The sequence below is a fragment of the Herpailurus yagouaroundi genome, unplaced genomic scaffold, assembly GCF_014898765.1.
Source record: "Herpailurus yagouaroundi ecotype Mexico unplaced genomic scaffold, PumYag 192, whole genome shotgun sequence".
NCBI lineage: Eukaryota > Metazoa > Chordata > Mammalia > Carnivora > Felidae > Herpailurus > Herpailurus yagouaroundi.
Genome location: NW_024412423.1, coordinates 1,852,070 through 1,865,280, shown reverse-complemented (window position 1 = coordinate 1,865,280; position 13,211 = coordinate 1,852,070). Strand labels below are relative to the sequence as shown.

The 13,211-nt window shown below is 44.8% G+C and overlaps 1 long non-coding RNA gene across 1 annotated transcript; it reads right to left on the bottom strand.

Moving 5' to 3' along the window:
- Positions 1-8,121: 8,121 nt before the first annotated feature.
- On the bottom strand, positions 8,122-8,936 carry LOC121010858 (uncharacterized). The gene is made up of 2 exons (XR_005781389.1): positions 8,678-8,936; positions 8,122-8,435 (listed from the first exon to the last, which is right to left on the bottom strand). It is a non-coding gene; the product is annotated as an uncharacterized LOC121010858 (long non-coding RNA).
- Positions 8,937-13,211: the final 4,275 nt, after the last annotated feature.

Genomic DNA, 13,211 nt, shown 5'->3' with positions numbered 1-13,211 from the left:
CGTCGCGCGTGGGTCTCCGAGGGGGCGGTGCGCAGCCGCGGGTGCGGGCCCGCGCGCGGGGAGCAGGCGGGAGAGTCCGAGGCACGAGGTCGGCCGCGCGCGGGGCTCGGCCTCGGGGCAGCAGCGGCTCGCGGCGCACGCCCCCCACTCCGCCGCCAGCTCCTCCACAGCGGCCACTTTGGGCAGTTTCCTCTATGCAAATAGATCCTACCAGAAAAGGAGCCGGGACCCACCCAGGGGAGGAGCGGCCCGGCCGGCCCCGCGCGCCGAGGGGCGGGGGAGGGAAGGGAGCTGGCTCTTCCGAGCCCCACGCGCGCGCCCGGCGGACCCCCGGCGCAGCGCGCACCGCCACCTCACCTGTCCCGGGCGCCCAGCTGCAACCCCACTGCCGCGCGCGCACCTCCGCGACTCCCCAGCCCGAGGTCCCTTGCGGTCCCCAGAGGTCTGCGGTGCGTCCGGAGACTCAGAGCGCCTTCCGCAGCCCACCTCTGGCCCGAGTATCGTTCGTGTCTGGGGGCAATGCCGCTAAAACTTGTGAATTAACCTTTCTGACACTTTTTTAAAAGTTCAGAACTTCAAACCCCGTGGAACTTTGTGAATCGGTCCTGGATGGTGCCTTAGCGCCGCTCCGTGGCCGAAAATGACCACCGCGCAATCACACTGAGAGACGCAGTCAAGGTTGCGCTTTCGCCCACCAGAAACATACCTCTCAGAATCTTAGTGCTCTCACCATTTATTAGGTGCCAGGTGTGTGGTGCTGGTGGCAGAAATTGTAAGACCTTGTTCCTGACCTAGAGAGGGTGTTAATTTGAGAAAATTGATCAATGGGGAAGATGGGGAAAGAACTCCAACTTTTGTGCCGGCGACGGCTTCATTCTGTAGCGGAAGCACAATTTGGCCAAAAAGAAGCCAGTATGCACCACACTCAGCTATACTACGATTCTGCTGCAAATTTAGATCACAGGGTTAAGGTAGGAAAGCCTGAATGAGAATAAAAAGGCCCTCTCAGTCTTTTCAAGAAAGAGAAGAAAGGCTGGAAGTTAGGTCCATTCGCCACTTGGTCGCGAATTCCTACCAGGTGTATTCATGTCTTAAAATGGGTCTCACCATGTCGCTTCCACTAATGCCTGTAATATTAAAATAAACAAGCAAGGGGCGCCTGGGTGGCGCAGTCGGTTAAGCGTCCGACTTCAGCCAGGTCACGATCTCGCGGTCCGGGAGTTCGAGCCCCGCGTCGGGCTCTGGGCTGATGGCTCAGAGCCTGGAGCCTGTTTCCGATTCTGTGTCTCCCTCTCTCTCTGCCCCTCCCCCGTTCATGCTCTGTCTCTCTCTGTCCCAAAAATAAAAAATAAAAAACGTTGAAAAATTTTAAAAAAAAATAAAGTAAAATAAAATAAACAAGCAAAACTGCTGACTTAGATCTTTGTAATTTGGGCAACTCCACAACCAATTTGGGGGGTGGGAGGGAAAGACCTGTTAGATATTCCCTCTTGCTCCCTGGGTATCTGTGGATTATTAATTTCTACGGATACATTACTTATCTCTGATAACTGTTGAGAGCCTCCACCTGACATGTTCCTCCTTACTCTCTGAATTCAGAGGGAAAAGCCACCTCTGAGATTGGAGTAAAACAGAAGTGATTGGCATCTTACCCCTGCAACTTCATAGCTGTGACCTTAGGTAAATTGGGATTATGGTTAGCTGATTATCCTAGAGGTAGGTCCTGGTACTATGCTAAAATGCAGCGCATGCCCCGCAAATCCTCCGAAAAGTGCTTGCTAAGCAAACTAGATCCTCGGCTTGAAAGAGGTCAAACCATATTAGAGGTTAGCACCTCAATATTATTAGACACATAGCTTAATTGCCCATCACCTACGTTGATGTTACTGTGTGTCCGATGTTTATAGCAGCATTATCTACAATAGCCGAGTTATGGAAGCAGCCGGAGTGTCCATCCACAGATGAAAAGATAAGGAAGATCTCTCTCTCTCTCTCTCTCTCTCTCACACACACACACACACACACACACACACACGGGAATAATCACCGTAAAAAAAAAAGAATGAAATCTTGTCATTTGCAGTGATGTGGATAGAGCTAGAGAGTGCTATGCTAAGGGAAATAAGTCAGTCAGAGGAAAACAAATACCATATGATTCCATTCATATGTGGAATTTAAGAAACAAAACAAACCATCATGTGGGGGGGGGGGGAAGAGAGAGAGAGAGAGAGAGAGAGAAATCAAGAAACAGATTCTTAACTACAGAGGCAAACCGATGGTTATCAGAGGGGAGGTGGCTGGAGGATGGGTGAAATAGGTGACAAGGACTAAGGAGGGCACCTGTGATGAGCACCCGGTGTTGTATGGAAGGGTTGAATCACCTAATTGAACACCTGAAACTAATATAACACTGTATAACATATAGGACATATATAACATAACACTGTATGTTAATTAACTGGAATTTAAATAAAAACTTTTTTTTAAAAAAGCCAAGCTCATTTGTCCTTTAGGACTTTGCCCTTGTCTACTACCTCCCTATCTGGAATGTTCTGTTCTCATATCTTTTTTTGTTTTTAAGTTCATTGATTGAGAGAGAGAGAGAGAGAGAGAGAGAGAGAATCCCAAGCAGGCTCTGCACTGTCAGCGCTTGAACCTACAAACTGTGAGATTATGACCTGAGCCCAAATCAAGAGTCCAACACTTAACTGACTGAGCCACCCAGGTGCCCCTGCTTTCAGATCTTTGAATAGTAAGCCCTTCCTTCAGGTCAAAGTCCCCAGGTCCTCAAACCTCACTGCCTCTGAGAGACCTTCCCAGGCTGCCCAACCTAGGGTGTCTGCACCCGCTGCCCCCCTCCAAAGGATTACTCGGGGGATCAGGCCATTTATCACTGTTTGAAGTTACCTTTTCATTAGAAAGACAAAGTTACCCCTTGTCTTGCTCACCACTGTTTTCTCAAAAAAACAGGACAGGATCTGACACATGGTTGATGCTCAATAAATATTTGCCAAATCAACTAAGGAAAGGTGAAAATAGGTTTACTGCCTGCAGCTCACTTTAAAAGTCCAGGAAGAGGAGCGCCTGGGTGGCTCAGTTGGTTAGGCGTCCAACCTCGGCTCAGGTCATGATCTCATTGGGTTCATGAGTTTGAGCCCCGCATGGGGCTCTCACCCCTCAGCACAGAGCCCACTTCACTTCGTGTCCTCTGTCTCCCTCTCTCTCCGCCCCTCCTCTGCTCATTCTCTCTCTTTCTCTCTCAAAATAAAATAAGCTTGAAAAAAGGGGGGGGGGCACCTCGGTGGCTCAGTTGGTTGAATGTTTGGCTCAGGTCATGATCTTGTGGTCTGTGAGTTCAAGCCCCGTGTTGAGCTCTGTGCTGACAGCTCAGAGCCTGGAGCCTGCTTCCGATTCTGTGTCTCCCTCTCTCTCTGCCCCTCCCCTGCTCATGCTCTCTGTCTGTCTCTCTCTCTCTCTCTCTCTCTCTCTCTCTGTCAAAAATAAACATTAAAAAAATTTTTTTTAATTAAAAAAAAAATTTCTGCATACAAGGAGCTGTGACCTTTGGTCAAGGGACATCACCTCTGCAAAACCATGAGTTGGAAGGTGGGAACTGAGGGGATAGTCTTTCTCTCCTCCTGCTCTCTGCTCTGCTGGGTCTCCTACCTCCCACTGACCAAACCCACAGGGCAGGGAGCCCCGACAATGCAGTGCATGCAAGAGACCAGCCTGCTAAGGACAGACAGTCAGAGAGATATAAGGCAGCTGTGTGGCAGAATAAAAAGAGAAGACCCACCACATCACCTAAGCTGCTGGTGACGTTTGTTGGTAAACGCTCAATACAGCTACTGCTGCCTCTGAATGGCTAACGTGCCAGCAACAGGCACTACTCCTCAGGGAGACCAACTGGCCATTGGGTGGCAAATCAGCTAGTTTGGATTCCCTCCAGCCTGGAAGGGCAAGCAGTTTGACGCTCATGGGGACAGCTAACTATTCCAGGTATAAGCTTGGCTTTCCTGTCTGCAGAGCCTCAGCCAGCACCACTAACCTCACAGGCGGCCCGATCCATAGATATGGGATCTCCTACAACGTAGCGTTGGAGCAGGGGGCCCACTTTACAGTGGGAGTGAGCCCATGACCTTGGAATCCACTGGTTGTATCACATCCTCCACCAGCCGGAAGCAGCCAGGCTCACAGAATACCGGAACTACATTTCAAAGGTGCAGGCGACCCAATGGTGCCCCTTTTTCCACGGGGGATATATTCCAAGGACCGCCCCCCCCCAGGGGATGCCTGAAACTGCAGATCACACCAAACCCTGTAGATACTCAGTGGTTTTTCCTGTATGTACATTCCTGTGATAAAGTTTAATTCATAAATTAGGCACAGCAAGAGATTCACAACAATAAAAAATAGAACAGTCATAACAGGATACTGTAACAAAAGTTATGTGACTGTGGTCTCTCTCAAAATCTATTCCACTATGCTCACGCTTCTTTTTTTGTGACGATGTGAGATGATACAATGCCTACGTGATGAGATGAAAGGAGGTGAATGGCACAGGGGTTTGTGACATAGCGTTAGGCTACTATTGACCTTCTAACGATACACCAGAAGGATCATCTCCTTCTAGACCGTGGTGGACCACAGATAACTGAAACCCCAGAATGTGAAACATGGATAAGAGAGGGCTACTGTCCTCTGAAAGGCTGCAGGGCCACCTTTCAGGTCGTGGCATATGCATTAAATAAGGAACCTCTACATGATGCTCTGTTCCAGGTAATACAGGAATCTCGGAACCGAGTAGGAGCGAGAGTAGCCCGAACACACCATCACCCCCCATGACTCGCTGGGGGATTTTGAACTTGCTGTCCTCCCAACTGTAGGTCCTGAAAGTCTGGAGATCCTAGTTCTCCAAGGGGCTATGCTCTTTTTTTTTTTTTTTTAAGTTTATTTATTTATTTTGAGAGAGAGAGACAGAGAACAGGGGAGGAGCAGAAAGAGAGGAGAGAGAAGAGAGAATATCCCAAGCAGGCTTTGCTCTGCAAGTGCAGAGCCCAACACAGGGCTCAATCCCACGAAATGAGAGATCATAACCCGAGCCAAGATCAAGAGCGGGACGTGTAACTGACTGAGCCACACAGGCGCCCCTCAAAGGGGTCACACCAAGGGGCCATTCGACTACAAGCTCTGGCTGCCACCCGGGGCACTTTGAGCTCTGTGTCCGGGGGACTGAAGTCAATGAGTCATCATTTGGGTGGGGGTAACTGACCCTGACCAGCAGGAGGAGGTGGGGTTGCTCCTATACAGTGTGGGCAGGGAGGGATATGCCAGGCACCTTGTGGTACCCCTGCGCCTCCCTGTGGCCGTGAACAGCAGTGTGCAGCAATGCAGCCTGCTGGTTGACAAGAGCTCAGATTCGTCAGGATAAAAGGGTGTTATAAAATGTTTTATTAAAAAAGGAATTGGGGCGCCTGGGTGGCGCAGTCGGTTAAGCCTCCGACTTCAGCCAGGTCACGATCTCGCGGTCCGTGAGTTCGAGCCCCGCGTCGGGCTCTGGGCTGATGGTTCGGAGCCTGGAGCCTGTTTCCGATTATGTGTCTCCCTCTCTCTCTGTCCCTCCCCCGTTCATGCTCTGTCTCTCTCTGTCCCAAAAATAAATAAACGTTGAAAAAAAATTAAAAAAAAAAAAAGGAATTATTGGGGCACCTTGGTGACTCAGTTGGTTAAGCATCTAACTCTTGGTTTTGGCTCAGGTCATGATGTCGCGGTTTGTGGGATTGAGCCTGCGTCAGGCTCAGTGCTGAGCATGAAGCCTGCTTGGGAGTCTCTCTCTCTCTCTCTCTCTCTCTCTCTCCCCCCTCCCTCCCTCCCTCTCTCTATATCCCTCCCTCTCTCAAAAATAATAATAAGGGTTGCCTGGGTGGTTCAGTGTGTTAAGTGTCTGACTTCGGCTCAGGTCATGATCATACGGTTTGGGGGTTTGAGCCCCACGTCGGGCTCTGTGCTGACAACTCAGAGCCCGGAGCCTGCTTCAGATTCTGTGTTTCCCTCTCCCTCTGCCCCTCCTCTGCTCACAGGCTGCCTCTCTCTCAAAAATAAATAATAAAAAATTTTATATAAAAAATAGTAAGTCAAAAATCAAAAAGGAATTATTTGGGTCAGATAGGGTTGATGACCACTGCAGAAGATCATAAGTAATGTTAACACTGAAAACATTCACATATGTTCAAAATGTTGTTTAAGAAGGCAAAGGTACTTACTCATATTTTTTAATTATCAGTGAAAATGATTTAAATTAAGCTATGAGGCTTAAAGGGCTAAGCTTCAATGACCTGAAGAAATTGTTGCATAGAAAAGGCAGTGTGAGGGGCACCTGGGTGGCTCAATCAGTTAAGTGTCCAAGTTCAGCTCAAGTCATGATCTCATGGTTCGTGGGTTGGAGTCCCGTATCAGGCTCTGTGCTGACAGCTCAGAGCCTGGAACCTGCTTCGGATTCTGTGTCTTCCCTCTCTCTCTGCCTCCCCTGCTCATTCTCTCTCTCTCAAAAATAAAAAATCATTAAAAAGTTTAAAAAATAAAAATATAAAAAAGAAATAGTAAGATCTTTTAAAATTAAATTCCTCTTCTGATGGCATACTGTAAATGTCATTTAGGCCTGTTCTTGTCATTTATTCAAAATTATATCTGCCCATGTTGTCTTTAATTAAGAGAAAATCCGGCAGCTTTTTAAAAGCATGGGATTTTTTAAGTTAAAAAAAAAAAGTAATTTTCATTTATATTTCTTTTTTTCTTTTATCATGTTTATTCATTTCCTGAGAGAAAGAGACAGAGTGTGAGTCGGGGAGGGGCCGAGAGAGAGAGAGAGAGAGAGAGAGAGAGGGAGACACAGAATCCAAAGCGGGCTCCAGGCTCTGAGCTGTCAGCACAGAGCCCAATGTGGGGCTCCAACTCCTGAACTGGGAGACCATGACCTGAGCCGAAGTCAGATGCTTAACTGACTGAGCCACCCAGGCACCCCAGTAATTTTTTCATTTATATTTCTAATGGGAAACATTTTAAGTCACAGGGTGGGGTGGAGGGGGAGCATGGGAATTGCCCAAAATCTACAACTTATCTTTAGTTCATCTCATTACATGTAACTGCTGCTAACAGTATCTGAAAGAACTAAGCCTATGAGAGGCTTATCTCAACAGATATTTAAGGCGGTTTCAAATCTTCATAATTAAATCTATGTCTTGGTCTTTTAATTATGTATGATTTCCCCCCAAATTGCAATAATTAAAACCAAACTAAAACCAGGAAAGGAGTGAATCTAAGAAAATGTATCTGAACAGTAGACATTCTTGACTGGTAAACCAAACAAAATTTCTTTGAAAATTCTATTCCCCGTGACATTTCAGTGAAATGTCACAATAAAAGCTACAATTTTAGGGGGTCAAAAATAGAATTCTTCGTAGCTTAGTACTTTCTGGTGCCATAAAGAGGAACAATTAACATTGTTAAAAAAATTTTTTTTAATTTTTAAAAAAATGTTTATTTGCTTTTGCGAGACAGAGAGGCAGAGACAGAGACAGAGACAGAGACATGAGCAGGGGAGGGGCAGAGACAGGGAGACACAGAATCCTAAGCAGGCTCCAGGATCTGAGATGTCAGCACAGATCCCGACATGGGGATCGAACTCACAGACCGCAAGATCATGACCTCAGCTTAAGTCAGAGGCCCAACCGACTGAGCCACCCAGGCAGGCGCCCCTTGTTAAATTTTTAAAAAATGTGGTGGGTGGCATCTGGGTTAAAACATTTATGGAAAACAAAATAACTGCTATTTATTAGAGGGACCACTAAATGCCAGGTAATCTGCTAGATGTTTTAAAAAAAAAAATTTTTTTTTTAACATTTATTTATTGTTGAGAGACAGAGACAGAACATGACAGGGCAGGGGCAGAGAGAGAGGGAGACACAGAATCTGAAGCAGGCTCCAGACTCAGCTGTCAGCACAGAGCCTGAGGTGGGGCATGAGCCCACGTGAGATCATGACCTGAGCCGAAGTCGGACACTTAACCAATGGAGCCACCCAGGCACCCCTGGATCCATTATTTCATTAAGAGTTACAACATAATGTCTTTCTAACATTTTGTATTTCATTCTGTATTTCTAGTAAAACTTCTGTGTTTACTAGAAGGAATTCTATTTAAAAATTTTCCCTTCATCAACCATCAGTTTACAGGATCAGTGAGAACTAGAGAAATGGACTCCAATGGTGAAATATTGAATATGGGAAATTCTTTTAAGACAAATGACCCAGTTTCATTAGCAAAGAAACAGAATGTGGGGGGCAAAAGATACATCTTGTGATTCTGAGAGACCTGAGACATATTAGTAATGTGTGGACCCTGACTGGGTCCTGATTCAAACCAATCAACTATAAAATGACTTTTTTTAAATTTTTTTTTAATTTTTTTTTTCAACGTTTATTTATTTTTGGGACAGAGAGAGACAGAGCATGAACGGGCAAGGGGCAGAGAGAGAGGGAGACACAGAATCGGAAACAGGCTCCAGGCTCCAAGCCATCAGCCCAGAGCCTGACGCGGGGCTCGAACTCACGGACCGCGAGATCGTGACCTGGCTGAAGTCGGACACTTAACCGACTGCGCCACCCAGGCGCCCCAAATGACTTTTTTTTTAAAGATGAACCTTAAATATAGACTCAATATCAGGTAAGGAATTATTTGGTTAGGTATGACAATGGATTACATTTTTTAAAACTCATCTGTTAAAAGGTATACAGAAATATCATGGGTGAAATGATATGGTATCTGGCATTTGTATTTAAACACAACAAGAAATAGGTTGAGGAAGAGACAAAACAAAATTTGCAGAATGTTTTATTTATTTTTGAGAGAGCACAAGCAGGGGAAAGGCAGAGAGTGGGACAGAGGATCTGAAGCAGGCTCCACCCTGACAGCAGTGAGCCTGATGTGGTCTTGAACTCATAAACCTCAAGATCATGACCTGAGCCAAAGTCAAAGGCTCAAGCAACTGAGCCACCCGGGTGCCCCAAAAATGTTTTTAATTTTTGAAGCTGGGCTGTATGCACTTAGAAGTTCATTATTCTATTATACTTTTGCATTATATTTTTAAAAATTACGAATGTAGGGTCACCTGGGTGGCTCAGTTGGTTGAGCCTCCGACTCATTTCAGCTCAGGTCATGATCCCAGGGCTGTGGGATCAAGCCACATCAGGCTCTGTGCTGAGCATGGAGCCTGCTTAAGATTCTCTCTCTCCACCTCTCTCTCTGCCCTTCTCCTGCTTGCACACACTTTCTCTAAAAAAATTTTTTTTAAATTATCAATATAGAGCTAGCCAGCTTCCCTAAATGACTCAAATTAAGTGTATTCTTATTACCTATATCCCAAAAGGCTGGATTGACTGAGCCACACAGGTGCCCCCAAACTAACCAGTCTTTCACTTTACATTCCCTCTATCAAAAAAAGAAAGAAAGAAAGAAAGAAAGAAAGAAAGAAAGAAAGAAAGAAAAACCAATTAGCTAACCAAGCAAAGCTTTAGCTTAAGGATTTAGCTGCAGACAGCAACCTCTTAAAATTGGTAAAATGATCAGGGCTTGGGATTCTTTCTCTCTGCCTCTCCTCCATGCACACTCTAAAAAATAAATGAACTTTAAAAAAAAGGTAAAATGATCAACTCTTTTAAGAATTAAAATTGTTTCGACCTATTTATTTGCAAACATTCAGTCTACTAAGCCAACAATTACTGATACCACTGTTGATACTATTATTTGTAATGAATCCTTCTGACCATAGTATTTGAAAATGTAGCCTGTTGGGGTGTCTCAGTGGCTCAGTCAGTTAAGCATCCGACTTTGGCTCAGGTCATGATCTCATGGTGCCTAAGTTCGAGCCCCAGATCTGGCTCTGTGCTGACAGTTCAGAGCCCGGAGCCTGCTTCAGATTCTGTGTCTCTATGTCTCTCTGCCTCTCCCTCCCTCCTTTCGTGTGTGTGTACTCTCTCTAAAAAATAAACATTAAAAAATTAAAAAAAAAAAAGAAAATGTAACTTGTTAAGCTGCACTGGATGTTTACATTTAAAATATTTTGTTTGTGGGGCACCTGGGTGGCTCAGTCGGTTGAGTGTCCGACTTCAGCTCAGGTCATGATCTCACGGTTCGGGAGTTTGAGCCCCGCATCGGGCTCTGTGCTGACAGCTTAGAGCCTGGAGCCTGCTTCAGATTCTGCCTCTGTCTCTCTGCCCCTCCCCTACTTGTTCTGTCTCTCTCTCAAATATAAAAAATAAAACATAAAAAAAAATTAAAATATTTTGTTTGCACCAGTTTTGTGGGAATCACAAACTTCAAATTGGAAAGGATTTAAACTCAGTCCACCTGACAGTGTGTCTTCATTCATTCACTCATTCATGTCAAGATAAGCTTTAAATATTTGTGTGTGCCTATCTACTTAAAACATGTTTTTTTAATTAAAAACAATTTTTAATGTTTATTTTAGAAAAAATTTTTTAATGTTTATTTTTGAGAGAGTGAGAATTGGGAAGGGGCAGAGAGGCACAAACAGAATCTGAAGAAGGCTCCAGGCTCCGAGGTGTCATCACAGAGCCCTGCGTGGGGCTGAAACTCATGAACCGCGAGACCATGGCCTGAACGGAAGTTGGATACTTAACCAACTAAACCATCCAGGAGCCCCAAAACAAAATGTTTTCAAATGACCATACCGTTGAACTATGTGGTGGTTGAAGCTATATACCAACTACTGAAGAAATATGAATAAATGGAACCCAAATAATAAAACTTCCTATTGACTATTACTTTCCATTTCATCCCAAGTCATTTCACAGTAGAGCTGTGAACAAGAATCAAACCGATGGTTCTTGATTCAATGAAGTGTGCTTTAAGCACAATTCTGGAATCTAGGAAATCCGAGTTTAAGTCACAATGTAGACACAATTGAAAAGACTTGGCTAAATCACTTCCAATTTGTTTAGCATCTAGCTCTTCAAGATTACTCAGAGGAATAGATTTCAAATTATATTTATTTTTGTTTTAGGGGCGCCTGGGTGGTTCAGTTCAACCACGTCCAACTTCAGCTCAGGTCGTGATCTCATAGTTTGTGAATTCGAGCCCCGTGTCAGGCTCTGTGCTGACAGCTTGCTCAGAGCCTGGAGTCTGCTCTGGATTCTGTCTCCCTTTCTCTCTGCCCCTGCCCCGCTCACACTCTGTGTCTCTCAAAAATAAATAAACATTAAAAATTTTTAAAAAAACTTTTTTTTTTTTTTTTTTTAGAGAGAGAGAGAGTGTGTGTGTGTGCACGTGAGTGGGGGAGAGGGACAGTGGGGGAGGGAGACAGAATCCCAAGCAGGTTCCACGCTGCATGGGGAGCCCAATGTAGGGCTCAATCCCACAACCCTGGGATCGTGACATACACTGAAATCAAAAGTCACTCACCCGACTGAGCCACCCAGGCATCCCTGGTTTTCAATTTCGTGAACTACTAAATTTCATAGGGTAATCTGCTGCCAAATGAGTAACAGCAGGAGTCAATTTTATTCATCTACCCCGAAAATTTTGATGAATACCTGACAAATAAGCAGCAGAAAACACTGCAAATAACCTATTTAGCTGCACTTTTCAGAATGCCTCATAAAAATCAAGTTTTCAAAATGGACTAGATTAGAATGTAAGAACTGAACCCATAAAACGCCCAGAAGTAAACACAGGTGGTCCTTGACAATCAGTCTTGGCAGTGACTTTTTGGGTTTTTTCCTAACAAAACCAGTAAACAAGTGGGACTACATCATACAAAAAAGCTTTTACACAGCAAAAAAAAACCACCAACAAAATATAAAGGCAGCCTATTGAATGGGAGAAAATATTTGCAAACCATATAGTGGATGAGGGTTAATATCCAATATATGAAGAACTCTTACCACTCAAAGGAAAAGAAACAATCTGATTTAAAAATGGGCACAGGACCTGAAACAACACCAATTAACCAACCAAACAAAACTTTAGCTTGTAGGTCTTCCCCAAGAAGACATACAGATGGCCAACAGACACCTGAAAAGATGTTCAACATCACTAGTCATCAAGGAAATGCAAATCAAAAGCAAATATCACCTCACATCTGTTAGAATGACTATTATCAAAAACAAGAAAGAAGTGTTGGCGAGGAAGTGGAGAAGAGAGAATACTCGTGCACTGTTGTTGAGAACGTAAGTCGGTACAGCCACTACAGACAACGGTATGGAGGCTCCTCAAATAATTAAAACAGAACTACCATCTGACCCAGCAATTCCACTTCTGAGCTATTCACCCAAAGAAAAAGAAAACACTAACTGAAAAGGTACATGCACCCCCATGTTCACTGCAGCATTATTTACAAAAGGCAAGATATGAAAACAACCTAACTGGATAAAGAAAACATGATACATGCATGCACACGCTTTATCAGCCACTGAAAGTCATTTTGAGATGACACACAAAACACGGTTGGAACTTGAGGCATTATGCTAAGAAACCAGATAGAGAAAAACAAATACTATATGATCTCCCTTATAAGTGGGATCTAAAATAAAAACCACCATGAAAAGAAAAAAACAAAAACAAAAAAGCCAGGGGCTCCAGGGTGGCTCAGTCAGTTGAGCATCTGACTCTTGATTTTGGCTCAGGTCAGGATCTGAGGGTCGTGGGATCAAGCTTCTAGTTGGGATCCTCACTGAGGACCTGCTTCAGATTCTCTTTCTCTCCACCCTTTCCCTGCTAGTGTGCCTGCTCTCTCAAAATACATAAGCATTTAAAAAACCAAATGAAAATCCCCCCAAAACAAACTCATAGATTCATGGTAGTCACAAGATAGGGGGAGGGGATGCCAGGGGGTGGGCAAAATGGTTGTGAAAGGGGTCAAAAGGTACAACTTCTACTTATGTCATGGTGACATGGTGTACAACATGAGGACTATGGTTAATAATACTGTATTGCATATTTGAAAGTTGCTAAAAGAGTAGATCTTAAAAGTTCTCATCACAGGGGCACCTGGGTGGTTCAGTCGCTTAGGCATCCAACTTCAGCTCAGGTCATGATCTCACAGTTGGTGGGTTCGAGCCCCACGTTGAGTTCTGTGCTGACAACTCAGAGCCTGGAACCTGCTTCAGATTCTGTGTCTCCCTCTCTCTCTGCCCCT